Here is a 15,781-nt window from a genome sequence, read left to right on the forward strand (position 1 = left end):
TTCCACTAGAACCACCAAGAAGCAAGAATGATGATCTGGACTGTATAATAGTTGCACAAACACCAGTATGATTGTTTTTCATTGATCTTTCCATGATATGCCCTCTGTGTCTCCCGTGTTCTCTCTCTCCGTTGTTAGTGCTGGGGGTGGGCAAGAAAAGACAGGATGCAGATCTACGCTGCCGAGATGGATGACTGTAATTTTGCTGCTGTCATTTGTTATAACCCTTGAGAAGGGCACAGATTGAGTTAAACATGGGATGAAAAAACAGACAATCTACTCAAGCTGGCAAGCAGAAGCCTGACTTGCCCAGTTTTGACCAATGACTAACTGTCTATTGAAACATTCAAGAAACCACTCAAAGTTCTTAGAAGGCAACTTCCAAAAAGACCCCCAAATTCAACAGTATAAAATGGATAGTTTCATCTTCGTATATGTTATATAAATTTCTCTGTCTTGTCTGTATGTCTATCCATCTATATTATTGATAAATCTTTTTAACATTGATATATTATGTTGCTGTTTCTATTCTGCCACTTATTAAAAATAAAAACATTAAAATGGTCATGCAAACATTACAAAACTGATACATCAAATTATTTCCAAACATATTTTTGACATAATTGCATTGCAACTGAAGGAGGGCGTTTGTGGTAGCCGTAGGAGTGAGTATGAAATGAGACAAGGAGAGAACACTTGTTCCAATACTATTTGCATACATGTCAGCTAAGCTGAGATGCTAAAGAATAGTTTGTTTATAACAGACAAAATAAATACACAGGAACATAAATCTTAATGTCTGAAGGGCTGCTTTTGTTAAACTCTCCTGAGAGAAGAATAATTCTGAACATTTCCTCCCTCAGGACACAACCTGATCCCAACCTTTACACATGTCAGAGAAGGTTCGTGGGAGAAAAATCAAAGCGCCAGGCTTTTTTTTGAGGATACTGATGGTCTCTTACCAGCATGTTTGGGATAATTTATTGACCTGTTCAAGATAAAGAAATGAAAGCAAAGCATATGTGAGGAATCCAGGATAAAACTGATGTTCTGTATTAAATGAGTTAGGATTACTGAAACAAATAGAAAACAAGACACCATTGTTCGCAAGGGCTGTGATCTAGAGAAGGCTTTCATCTGATATTAACCTTAACAGACTCTTAAAATTACTTCCAAACATTCAGATCAAAGTCTTCTGGTACAGGAACATGTCCTACCCCAACATCAAACCTGGTTGGACCTACATTACATGATGAAGACTGAATGAGCAATATTTGGTCAAGTTATCTACATAAAATAACAACCACAGAAGCACTAATATCAGACTTAATTGCAATAAAGTCCACAACCAAACTGGAATTACAGTAAAAAAAAAACTGGATTTGCCTTAAACCAAAATTAAAAATAACTAGCAGAGGGTGAAAGAGACACCTGCGATTAACGTGCACCCACTTTAAGAACGACAAAATGACAAGGTTCAAAGACAGAGAGAGACGAAATGAAAGAGAAAAAGAAAGATTTGTCTGACACAGGAACCAAACGGTGACATTGAGCAGCAATTACAGGCGATTTCTGAAGCTGAGCGGTCGCTAAGGGGTAATTACACAACCATGGAAAGGCACAGCAGGAAGAACACTCACACACTCATTGTGTGCGTTACTGTGTGTCTGCGTGTGTTGAGTGCAGGTAAACGGACTGCTGCCGCTCCGACTGGTACGTGACGACGCTCTTCATGTGTCAATTTGTCGTCCGTCTCACCTCATCACCACAAGGCTCACAGACACACCCTCACATCAAGTATCAGGTAAATATAAAACAGCTTTTCAACAACAAAACAAACACAGGGGCCCTGTGAGACATTTCCAGGTCGGTTCCATTGATTATAGCATAAATGTCAGAATTAAAACAAAGCACTTACATACCAGTACACACATTCAGTAGAACCACAATGAAAATGAAACCTCTTGTCATTATTTACTCACCCACGTCATGCCAATCACATATGACTTACTTCTGTGAAATATATATTTTGAATAATGTGCTGGTTGCTGCTTCTCTGTTATTACAATGTGGAATTGAGCTTACAAGCTCTGAAAAAAAACAAGTATAAAAGCAGCATGAAAGTGCTCCAAACTAGTAATCTTGCACACAGTTGTGTCTTCAGAAGCTGTACATTGCTTCAAAAAAAATGTATAGCAAAAAAAATTTTCAAAGCATTCTATTAAGCAAGGGAGCATTAAAATTAATCAAAATAGACCGTAAAGACTTTTACATTGTTTCAAATTAATGTTGTCCATTAAGGAATCAAATGAATTTTCTAATCATAAAGGAATCCGGGGGGTTGGGGGTTCTATCACCATTCCCAAAAAAAAATATATATATATATATATTGATTATATATTGATTAATATATATATATATATATATATATATATATACTTTTTTTTTTTTTACATAATATATGCATGTGCACCATGTATATTTATGATGCATATATAAATACACATATATGCATGTATATATTTTAAAAAAAATTAGGTTTATTTATTAAATATTTATATAACATAAAATATAAGAATATAAATATATACATGTAAATATTTTCAAAATATGTATTGTATGTGTCTGTACTTGTATATACATAATAAATATACACAGTACACACACATTATGTAAACAAAAACTTTTATTTTGGATGCAATTAATCGTTTGACAACACTAGAATACATTAAAATATTTAAAATTTCAATATTTTACAATATTACTGTTTGTACTGTATATATTTGATCAAATAAATGCATCTCTTATTCATGTTCTATCATAAAACACAACTAAATATACACATTAAATATACGTGTAAATGAAACATAACATGTTAGTTGTTTTCCAAGGAAGATCGAATGTAAAATGAAGTTGGAACAATAAATATTGATTTGAAGTAATGTTTGAAAAAAAGAGCTTTAAGACATGTTTCAATACAAGAAGCAAATTGCATCAAACTTTTGCTTTTCAATTTTTTCTCTGATGAGTCTCTCTCACATGTACAACACAAAGCACAGCGATATGCTTGGCCACCCTAATACTGCCTCTAAATGCACAAAGACATCAAATCGTACTGTGCACTCAAAGAGACAGACCGACAGATGAATAACTGCTCAGAGATAGAAAACATGTCACACAAAATCAGCCTTACACACTCCACACACACCAGATATAGTACACTCTGTAAAACAAAATGGAAGTCATCTTAGTCATCTGGTGTCAGCGAGTGCATGCGTGTTTGTAGGTGGTAGACGTGTTACGTGCACCGGTGTGATTGTTGACAGATGCCCATTGAAGCTATTATGCAGAACGGACAGTTTCCTTGTGTGTACACCTGTTGCTGGAGGAGCGACTGTGTGTGAGTGTATGTTCAGCCAAACCTCCCATTTTCCATTTCTCTCTCTCGCTCTCTCTACCTCCATCTTTCCTGCTATCCATTTCATTCATCCTCCCACTCCCTTCATCCCCCCACCTTCCTCTTTGACTGGCTTATATAAATCTACCCTTTTCAGAACAGACTCTCATCCTTTACTTAAGCAACTCGGGCGATAATGATGATGCCAAACAGACAAAACAGAATTTATATTTACTTTGCTTTACCATTTAGGCACATTCAGAAAAAAAAAGGACATTTTTATTTCTTTGTAGTTGCTTACAAACTATATTTTGGCTCTCCAGAAGACTTTTGTGAAAACCAAGGCTGCATTTATTTGATCAAAATTGTGAATCAGATTGATTATTATTGTGATTATTTAGATCTCACCTATAGCTTCCAGATCAAATGCAGAAAGGTTCTGAGGGATGACAGAGACTGTGCCACAGGTGATCACATGTAAATCGACAGAATAAACAATGAAGCAGCAGGTTTATTTAGTCCTTTGTTGAGTGAATGAGGTGTCTGGTAAAAAGATCCATCATCAAACAATTATGGAATAACTTACTGGAAATGTAATGCAGTTTGACATGCTTCATTGAGTGACACAAAGATCGAGGATTGAGGCAGAAACCTTCAGCAACTTCAGATGCACAAAGAATCGCAGAGAGAATGTAGCACACAGCTTTTATATACTCTGTCACCTCAGAGCCTGTTTCTCTTAAAAGTTTTTTTTTTTTTTATCTGTTAGTTTTATCCACAAGCTGAACTACAGAGGTCAGCTAATGAAATTAAGATTGACAAGCACATTCAGACTCACTCCCACCAGCTGGTAAAAAGTGAAAACGAAAACCAAAGAGTCATGCTACAACAATGAAATCTATTTCTGTAAATAATATTTCAAATACTATTTTTCTTAAGAATAACAGATGATTTTAAATAAGAATGCTAAATTATTGCATTTAATATGGTTTATTTAGAGAAAAAGAGTAAAAACAAGAATTTAACTAGATTGTTTTGTACTTTACTTTTTACATTGCAAATTTTGAACGTGATTTGCCACAATGGCTGTTAAATTGAAATTATGATTCCTCTGATTCAAAAACATGCTTTTGCCATTTCTGAGCAAATATACAAAACGAAGTTGAGAAAAGGCTGAAAAATATTAAGATATCTTTTTTTTTTAGCTACAGTATACTGGCCAGTTCTACTCCTGAGACATTGTGTATCTTCAGTGGTCAGTGGTCAGATAAAGTAGTGAGAGCCGTCAGAGCAATGGTCAGTAATCGAATCATCTGGCACATGTCAGAGGGATTAGTGTTCGGGTATAGGGTAGCAGTCCCCGCAAGGCATGCGTGCACACACACACACACACACACACGCGCGCACACACACACACACCCACACACACGCACACAAGCACAGCATAAGAGCTCTAGTGATCAAGTTTTTTTCAAAGGAAGAATAAAAAGGTAACACAGAGGTGAAAGAAAGGAGGCTCAGATCAATCAGCTGAAGTGGACAGATTTTAGACAGATGATTTTAGAAGGATCTGGTGAAAACAGAAGTGAACGTCACGTCAGATTGTAAAATAACATGATTTCTCAAATAACAAATCTGATTGTTTTGAAGTGGTATTGTAGGCTACATAAAGTCCTTGTTGTTTTAAAGTAAAAAAAACTGCACCTGACAGAAAATACAATGAATTTTATTTTTCTTATACCATGTGTGCATTTTTTTCAAGCATCAGTTTCACAATTTTGTTTTACTTATTCTTAAAAATACCCAATTTATATTAAATAATTTATGTAATATAAATCCAATCAGACATCTATCTATCTATTTATCCTGGAAGAATTAAAATGTTTTTTTTTCTGTGAAGTACATAGACCTACCACACAGACTAGGGATGTTCATTATTTTTCCTAACTGACGCTCATTATCCGATTATTAACTGTTAACCAAAAGGATTATTTTAAATTATAATTGAATTAAATTACAAAGGATAAGTGTCTGTGACCTGTTAAAAATACTAACATTTGTTTCCCGGGGATAAATTTTACATGCGCAAAAAGCAGCAAACAACAGAACATGAGGATTCACATGGTCTTCAGATCACATCACGTACCTGCAGCGCTTCTGCGAGCAGAGAAAAAACTAATCAAGATAGGCTATATATAGTGAATAAATAGGCCTATACGAGAAATATATTTTTACGAAAAATACAGCGGTTTTTTTTTTTTTTTTTTTTGCTTCGCGAAAGGATACAGATGGCAGAAAGCGAAATCCTATTTTTCTTTAGGCTTATTTCACACACAAAGATTTGTTTTTATTGTGAATTTATACAAATTCTTGCTTATGTTGCTATAACTTCTTATAGGCAATTTTTTTATTCCTGTTCTTTTTTAAATAGGCTAGGCCTACTGTTAACTGAAAGGATTTGTTTGAGTGAGGAGACCTAAAATAGAATAGCTTTGTTTACAGTGTTTATTATAATGTTTGTAAACATTTCGCGTTGGCATTAGGCCTATTTTGAATTAAATAATAAAATGTGACTTATTAATAGGCTATGCATTGTTTTTTTTTCTCTCTAAAAACACATTTTTATACGCGTAGCGTAGCCTACTTTAACAATGCAGCAAACCTTTTTAAATATTTTGATAAATTACTGAAAATAAATAAGTAAATAAATGATTTTTTAAACCATTTAACTGATTGTATTAATGGGTCAAAATTCTTAACGTCGGTTAATGGTTATTTGGTTAAAAACATCCATAAGGCAGACACAAACATATATACATATTAATTATCTGAAAAGTAGTGTTAATATCTTTAACTTTTTTTCTGAAAGAGGCGGTTGGACACCGAATATGTAGGACGTGTCTCCCTTTCGCTCCGCGAGTTTGTGTTTATTTTAACTCTTTAATACAGTTTCTTTTCACTAATTTCGCTGGTGCAAAATTGTGACAACTACTTGGTCAGTTTCGGTGTGTTTTGGGGGAAATTTCAACCGACAATGGCAGCTGCACGTGGAAACTCGGCTCGCACAGGCTGTGCTAATAAGGCTTCTCCCTCGACTGAGCCTGCATCTCCGCCGAAGTTAGTCACGGACCCCGAGTGTGCGCCCAATTTGGATCACCTCCGGGCTATGTTAGATCAGTTGAAAGGGGATATTTGCGGCAAAATAGACTCGCTGTCATGCGAGCTTCGAGCGGACATTTCTTTGGAGAGGAGCTTAGGCACGCAATTGAACCGATGCAACAAAAACTCAGCTCCCATGATCAAGTTATTACGGAGTTGCAGCGTGCGTGCACTGACCACAGTGACCTGCTAACTTCACTGGATTCAACAGTTTCCACGCTGAAAGCTGAGGTTAAACAGCTGACAGATAAGTGTGAAAACCTGGAGGGTAGAACGAGGAGGAACAACATACAGCTGGTAGGTGTGCCGGAGGGGGCCGAAGGTGGGCGCCCTACTGAATTTATTGCCCAGTTGCTGATGGACTCCCTCGGCCTGGAGGAGTTGCCCCTTCTCAATCGGGAGCATCGCACTCTCCGATCCAAGCCCAGTGATGGTAAACCACCCCTACCCTTTGTGATTCGTGTGCACTTTTTTCACGTGAGGAATGACATTTTACGCCGGGCCAGCAATGCCCCTCTTCTCCACCAAGGTAAAAGACTGTTTCTCTTTCCGGACTATACTTCGTCAGTTGCGAAGAAACGTGCTGCATTCACGGACGTTAAACGTTTGTTACATTCGTGTCCTGAGGTGAAGTTTGGATTGATGTTTCCTGCGATTTTGAAGATCACTCTTCCCGGTGGAGCTACACACAACTTTGAGGAACCACCCACTGCAATGGACTTTGTCAAGGTGAACTTAAAGTCTGGTGTCTCTTCTGGAGCTACAATTTGAAAGCGGCTGGCAGTCTGTTTGGTAAACTGGGGGTTAATTTAACCCGTTTTCTGTTGGTAAACTGCACTGCTTTAGGTTTGTGTCACTTGGACTTGTCACTTTTCATATTTTGATACTGTGTTTGTTTATATATTTATTATATGCTTTATTACAACTCACATGAGCACTACTGGTTTGTGCTGTTAATGGAGCGTGTTAGGATGTTTTTGTTAGTTTGTAGGATTTGCTCGCGTCTTGTTTGGGAAGACGCTTCAGCTCGTGGGGTGGTGGGTGGTGGTGTGGGGAGTTCTCTCTTTTTCTCTCGCTGTGTGTTTTCTGTTTTGGTTAGTTAGGTCGCCCATGTTTTAATGTATTTCTGTGACTGTTACATTCATACATTCCATGCTGCAGTGTATACTAATATTTGACTAGCATGCAGCAGTCTAGGATGCCACGACATTCAGGGACAGGACTCAAATTTGTTAGCTGGAACTGTAATGGTTTAAATCAGCCTATTAAAGGAAGTCTTGGCCTAATGGTTAGAGAGTCGGACTCCCAATCGAAAGGTTGTGAGTTCGAGTCCCGGGCCGGCAGGAATTGTGGGTGGGGGGAGTGCATGTACAGTTCTCTCTCCACCTTCAATACCACGACTTAGGTGCCCTTGAGCAAGGCATCGAACCCCCAACTGCTCCCCGGGCGCCGCAGCATAAATGGCTGCCCACTGCTCCGGGTGTGTGCTCACAGTATGTGTGTGTGTGTTTACTGCTCTGTGTGTGTGCATTTCGGATGGGTTAAATGCAGAGCACAAATTCTGAGTATGGGTCACCATACTTGGCTGAATGTCACTTCACTTTCTTTCTAAACGTAGTTCTTCACCATCTTCAACAATTAGGTGCCCATATTGTTTTCCTTCAAGAGACTCACTTAAAATCTTTCAGCCATATCAGATTAAAGGGGAGGTGGGTCAGTCAAGTATTTCATTCTAGTTCTAATTTTTAATCTAAGGGTGTTGCAATTTTGATTTACAAATCGGTTCCTTTTGTGTGCTCTAATGTAACAGCTGACCCCAATGGGAGGTTTGTGTTTGTAACAGGACAGCTATATAGTAATTCTGTGATTCTGGCCAATGTGTATGGTCCAAACTGGGACGACGACAATTTTTTCCATCAATTGCTGCCAAATTACCTGACATGTCCACACATCTACTTATTATGGGGGGTGACTTCAACTGTTGGCTTAATCCTGTATTAGATCGTTCTTCTACTAGACCAGGTGTGCCCTCGAGGTCTTCTAAGACCATTTTATCCTTTATGGATGAGTTCTCAGTCTCTGATCCATGGCGCTTTCTTAATCCGTCTGGTAAAATGTATTCTTTTTTTTCTCATGTACATCACTCCTTTTCTCATATTGATTATTTTCTCCTGGACAACATTTTTCTCCATTCTGTTCAGTCTTGCTCTTATGATACTATTCTAATATCAGATCATGCTCTGACCACACTGGAGTTATTCATACATGAGCGCGAACGTATGTGCCCCCCGTGGCGTCTCAATACGCGCTTGCTTTTTGTTAAGTTTGTTTCTAATCAAATTGACTTTTTTCTTACTACCAACAGAACTCCAGGGATCTCAGCCTCCCTTCTTGGGAGACTTTGAAGGCATACATTAGAGGTGAAATTATTTCATACAGCAGCTATGAGAACAAACAACTAGGGCTGGGAATCGATTACAAAAAGAATCGATTCCTCGATTCCGAGGCGTTGGGACTCGAGAGTCGATTCCAAAGGTTGGAATCGATTCCATCAAGGGGAATCGACTCCTCATTCAGAGTATTTTTCAGTTCAACAAAGCTTATCTATGGGAGTCTCTCTAACGGAAGGCTACATCCGACAAAGGCGACACACATTTAAATTCACGAATTAAACAGAAAGAAAACAAGCTGTCACTGATCATTTGAATTTTAGGATGTAGCCTTTCGTTTCAGAACCACAATTCACCTAAGCCATAATTACAACAATTGTGAGATAAAAGATTATTTTCAATTTTATATATATATATATATATAAAAACGATTCAGAGGTTATTTTAATGGTGGAACGGGCTTGTCCACAATTTTGAGCGCTGCATGAACGAATAGATCATGACGTCATTGAGGGTCTTGATCTTATTACCATCTAATATATATATTTTTTTTAACATTTCTATCAGCCAATGATAATTATAAATAATACGTCACGAGCATAGATCAGTGGACGAGAGCGCATCTGATTGACAGAGCTCTATCAGTCATTAATGTTCTGGTTATTTTGTTTCAGTGTACGGTTTGTTAATATTATGCAAAGTATACAAAGTAAACTTCATCATTCAGCTGAACTGTGCACATTTATTTTAGACACTTCATGTCTTTTTTAATTCATGCGATAAACGCATGTCCCTGCTGAGCTGGGCTATGACTAATTTCACGGGCAAAGCTGAAAAAACTAAAATTTTCGTATCGTCAATTTTTTTTTTCCAGCTTCATATTATAGGAAGGATACATTATACGACCTATCCTGCAGTCATCATGGTGAGATTAGGTTCCTTTTAATCTAAAAAAAAAAAAAAAAAAAAAAAGAATTGGAAAAGAATCGAAAACAATAGTGAGGAATCGATTCTTGGAATCTTTGTTACCTCTTGATTTTGTTATGTCACTGGAAAATCAATAAACAAATGTTTAAAAAAAAAATTCTTAAAATATCTATTGTAAACTGTAAAATTGTTGTTTAGACTTTTTTTTACCATCCAAAAAAATAAATAAAAAATACTGATTATGAAAATCATTTTTGCAATGACCTGGCTAGTGGCTGATCAACACGATCACCTGAAATCAATGATTTTTTTTTTTTTTTAAACAAATGGCTAAGAAATACAAAGCTAATACATATATTTATCTATAAATTAATGATTTCCCCCCCTCAGTGTTACATTAAAACTGCAAGGATTCACAAACTCAGATTTCTTGGAAGAAACCTTCAATCACGGGTTCAGCAAGTTGCACTAATTGCTTCTCATTTTCTGTTCGTGGACAAACCTATTTCAGGAAACACTCTATTTGTACGCATTTGTTCAAAGCTGGGATGAATGCAGTCGAGTCTCATCACGGACGGGCTGAATTTTCATGTTGCCGCTATGTTTTTGTGATAGGAGGAGGCTTTTCAGAGAGCGCCACACAAAAGGGAGGGTTGTTATGGAGACGGGGGACATTCAAAAAACAAGACTCTTCTCATCCCTCTCATTTGCAATTGTTCACAGCAGCCAAAGCATCCTTTAACGTCCATCAAGTCCGTGTTTAGCACCTTCATTGTTATTCAGCTGCTCAGGATCTGTCCCCTCATCTACATGGACCCACCCCCTGGTTTAACCCCCACACGCACGGGACGAAAGGTAGAATGGGAATGACCAAATGAAAGATGGAAGGGAAAATGAAAAGTCTCGCCTATCAACGCTCAAAGGCCAACCAACATGCGGGAGGATCAACCATGCGTCCTTATCACTCTGGCATTTTGGTTGTCATTTTCATTCTCTCAGTTTAAACTGAGGTACTTACTTAAAAGTGGAGTTTGAAATGTCCCTTCCCATGCAATCAGCAGCTGTCTGAAATACTGTCAGAAGATGCATGGCTTTATAACACTCTCACCAGCAGCTCAATATTCAACAGGTGACATTTTGCTTCAAAGAGCGATGGACTCTGAAAGGTAGACCAGTGCCTGGCTCCAATCTGACTGCAAGCGATTTATGCTCCTGTGAGAACTGTGCAGTTGATGAGGCCAGTAAGAAGCCTTCAAATATGTGTGCCAAACATCCGTTAAAATGGGTTTCAAATGAAGGTCCACAACTTATACGTCAAACTACTATTCATCAACCCAACAATCAGCACAGATAATACTGTTCCATTAACAGAAACAGTTCTGCAACAATGCCATTTAAAATCAGTGCGAAATATGCAGTATTAGAAAGAAAGAAAGAAAGGGGGACAAAATAGGGGGGCATAGGTAAGGAAGTTAAAGTAGGAAAAAATATAGTAAGGAAATAAACTAAGGAAGAAAGGAAGGTCACAAATGGGAAATAGGAAACTACGAACTTTTAGGAGTTTAGGAAAGTTTAAGAAAGGAAAATTAAGAATTAATGGAAAATTGAGTTGAGTTGAGGGAAGACAAATAAGGTAAAGGAGTTAGGAAAGGAAGTGAAGAAAGGATGGAAAGAAAAAGCAAATACAGGAGGAAAAGTAAAAAAAAACGAAGGAAGAGGAAATTATATGAAAGTAAGTAAGGAAAAGAAGAGAAAGATAATTAAAAAAGAAAATTGGAAAACGAAAGGAAGGAAATGAGCAAAGCCAATCAATGCAAAGAAAAAAAGGTAGCTGTAAGTCTACATAAAATAACACTAGTCTCACTGTCGTCTCTGCAGCTCTCTCTTTTTCTCTCCAATCCTTTTATTTCCAGGAGAGGTGCCCGGCCAAGCAGAGAGCAGCAATAAACTGCATAAAAATGAGAATTAGCTTCAATATACTTCAGATTGCATCAAATCGTAACAGCACAGACAAAGAGCAGCTGGCCTGTCAGACACCCCAGTACAAACAACAATTAACAAAAAAACACAGCAGCAGCTGACTGCAGGCAATACATACTTCACAACAGTTAAAGACCCTGAAAATCACAAGGAGGTTTTTCCATACATCACCTCACAAAATGCGGCTCTAATGGATTATGACAATTTATACCACTTTGCAAAATAATACTGTCGTTAAGAAACAAATCTTTGCAGCGGTTAAAAAAAGTGCACCTGTCTATGTCTCAAGAAATCCATTAAATTGACCTGCATAATACTGATTTATTAGAAATGATCTGGTGTGTTGTAACATTTCCGTTATCTGTTGCAACTTGCGTCATCTTTTGAATACATAACAGCTACACTGTTCGTGTTCACGTCCATCAAGTTTCCACAACCAATCGGTGTTCAGCTTTTTCTGTTGTGGAGGGCGGAGCTGGGATTCATTTAGTGAAGGGGCTGGAATAACCAGCAACAAGTGTTAGCTTTGTGGTGCTGGTAATACACCCATCAGATGCTCCATCATGCACAAGGACGGCTGTCAAATTAGTTGGATGTTCGTCATTGGCACAGAGCAAAATCAATCAGAAATACAAATTAGAAAAACTGCCTGGAAAAACCTAACGACAGACCCTAAATAATATTTTTATTTATATTAATAATTTTTTATTATTAATATTAGACTTTCTTAGGCGAAAGAAGTGTCTAGCTTTGACTGTCCAGAATGTTTTTATTAGAAATTATTCCAATGATTTAAATTATATATTTAATTCTATATTTATTAAATTCATATAATATATACATTTTATATAAAAAATATATTTAGAATTATATGACAAAATTTTAATAAAATATTAGATAATAATTAGATATAAAATAGATATAAGATATAAAATTAGATATAAAATAGACACTAACACAGCATCATAGTTGCCTGAAATCCAGTCCTCGCGGGGAACAGACTGTGATAAGACAAGGTGCTGCGGATAAAACCGAGCCATTATGAGATATGTCTGTTTTTGAATAAACTAAGATGAATAGGACCTGAACTGACATCCTGACAAAGCAGGTATACAAAGGGTTATTTGTCTTTGGTTTAAATACGATTTAAATCTAGGTGGGCAAATGGAAACACGCAAACATGGCAGCTGGATAACCCACACGTCACAAATTGAAGGCAAATTGAGTCTGTGCGAGTGCATGCATGTCTAAGGGACATTCAACAGCAAACATCTGAAATGAGAACATCACAAAGACGTCATGGACATAACGGACGTAACAGGACTTCAAATATAAAACACACTCAAATGAGCAAAATGCATGTCAATCAACGAAAAAAAATGAAGGAAAGGAAAGCCACTGATCAGGCAACGTGTTTTAAACAACGTCACGACTCTCTAAACAACGATGACGGAAACATCCCAATGACAGGACTAGCTTCCCATAACACACACTCACATATACATGCACACACAAATAAGCACAGCACACACACACCCTTGCAGTGCTCCATGGTGTTATTTGAATTGTAAGGAACTCACCCAAACCATATTTGAAAAAACCATGACATAGCATTATTCTCACAAAAATGTCTTACACTTTTCTAATGCTTCTTGCAGCTGGAATAACTACAACAGAAAATATTTCACTGGAGCAAAAGCCTGATGCAGTGCAGAGACTGATGAAAGAGCCACACACAAATAAAGCATTTTCCCTCTGTCCATGGGTCACTATGATCGGGCTGACCGGATGAAGTCAGGTAGTTTAAAGAAGTGATCCGTCAGGCATCAGAGCAGATGTGCAAATATACGTCAACTCACTTCCTGCTGCTCTAGTGGAAAAGAGCTATGTCTGTTGGCCAATAATGACAATAATGACTTTTCCAGAATTTCTCACTAATCATTTATTAATTTATTAAGAATCGTTTTAGAGTTTTCACTCTCAATTTCTAGAAAATATTTTTACATGAAATATAATATATATATATATATATATATATATATATATATATATATATATATATATATATATATATATATATATATATATATATAAATATATATAATTATTATTATCATTATTTTGGAACTTTCTGAGCACAAACTCTATAATCTATATATCTGTATATCTATATATCTATATATCTGTACTTCCTGACATATACACATCTATCTAGCATCTATCTAAATTAGCAATTGTGAATAATCTTAATTTTTTATATAAATGTAATTTTAATTTATATATATATATATATATATATATATATATATATATATATATATATATATATATATATATATATATATGATACTAATTTTTTTACTAAACATATTAATTTATTAAGAATCATTTTATAGAATTCATATATATTTATATATTATATAGTTCGGAGTTAATATAGTTCATATATAAAATATTTCACAGCTGATCTCACTTTACAAATGCAAAATATAAAAAATGTGCAAACTATGAAATAATATTTTATGTGTACGTAATATATAGTGTACTGTGTATATTTATTATGTATATAAATACACACATGCATGTATATATTTTTAAAAAATATGTTAGTTTATATATTAAATATATTTATAATATAGATTATATGATTTTATAAATATATACTGTATGCGTGTGCCTTTATACTGTATATAAATATACACAGTACATACATATATAAACAAAAACTTTTATATTGAATGCGATTAATCGCAATTAATCATTGCACAGCACTATTTAAATAGTTAATCATTTTTAATTATATTTTAAATTACATAATTGAATTTAACTTCCTGACATTTCAAGGCATTCCAATACCACAGGAACCTTACATAGCATATGCATGTTAAAAAAAAAGGGTTTCTTTGCATGGACATTTCTTAAAGTCTCTAACTTATCTAAATGACTACGTACACTGAGGTTTGCTGGAAATGGGCATCGGCGGGCGAGCGACTGCAGGGCAGTGCAGGTCGATGGTGAGAGCGGCTGGAACGGCAGTAGATAAGAACAAATGAAAAGACCCCAGAGGCTCAGTATCACTTACTTATTACAGATAGCGGTGTTAGCCTCTCTGCACCAGAGGCATAAGCTAAGAAAACATGCTTTAACACTTCAGCGTTTAGATTGTGTTAAAAAAAAACAATCCCCCAGCATGCACACAGACTAAATGGATGTCACAAGTGCTACCATGCACATATTCTTTTGCGCACATACCATGGTTATACCCATGTTAATATCGTGTATATGAACCATTGCACTTATGGGCAGAGATCACATTCACAGCCCTGTTTTACAATGTAAAATTTGTTTAGGATATGAGGAACGTAATATAGAGAGATGAAAAACACAAAGAAAGGAAAGAGATATCCAGTGGAGTGAGAGAGAAAGAGAAGGTTGGGAGAACATAAGAGAGAGGGAGAAAGAAAAACAACGACCTTTTCCAGATTATATCTGTACTAATCCTGTGTTTGAGTCCCTGCTGAGGTCTCTGAATCTGGGGGTCTGGGGGAAGCTGATAAACACGAGGTGAAACGCACAGAGGCCAGTGTGCATCTGCATCTCCGTGCACAGTTCTGTATTTCAAATAAACATGCCTGCATGTGTGCACATTCATAGGAGCGTCTACGCAAACACACACACTTAAAGCATGCAAGCAGTCGCTTAAACACTGCATGTTCTTGCTGATGGGATTGTTAAATGTTACATATGTGAACCCTTAAGTCAAGTCATCATGCATATAAACATGCTGTGTCAGTGCTAGTGCATGCCTGTTATAGTGATCCGATCTCTCGCTTTCTTTCTCTCTCTCTCTCTCCTCTCTCACACACACACAGGCTGGCTTTTTGTGTTTCTTAATTAAGTATAGAATCTACAGCCACACACAAAGAAA

The 15,781-nt window shown here is 36.5% G+C and overlaps 2 protein-coding genes across 3 annotated transcripts in view; one reads left to right on the forward strand and one right to left on the reverse strand.

Annotated features, from left to right (window-relative positions):
- The window catches only part of LOC132112676 (peroxisomal membrane protein PEX13-like), a 100,334-nt gene that overhangs the window by 62,774 nt on the left and 21,779 nt on the right, over positions 1-15,781 (forward strand). The gene's annotated exons all lie outside the window — the stretch shown is intronic.
- LOC132112675 (PDZ domain-containing protein 8-like) overlaps positions 1-15,781 on the reverse strand; it is a 36,571-nt gene that overhangs the window by 4,400 nt on the left and 16,390 nt on the right. The window lies entirely within an intron of this gene.

The sequence above is a fragment of the Carassius carassius genome, chromosome 32 (genome assembly GCF_963082965.1).
Source record: "Carassius carassius chromosome 32, fCarCar2.1, whole genome shotgun sequence".
Classification (NCBI taxonomy): Eukaryota; Metazoa; Chordata; class Actinopteri; order Cypriniformes; family Cyprinidae; genus Carassius; species Carassius carassius.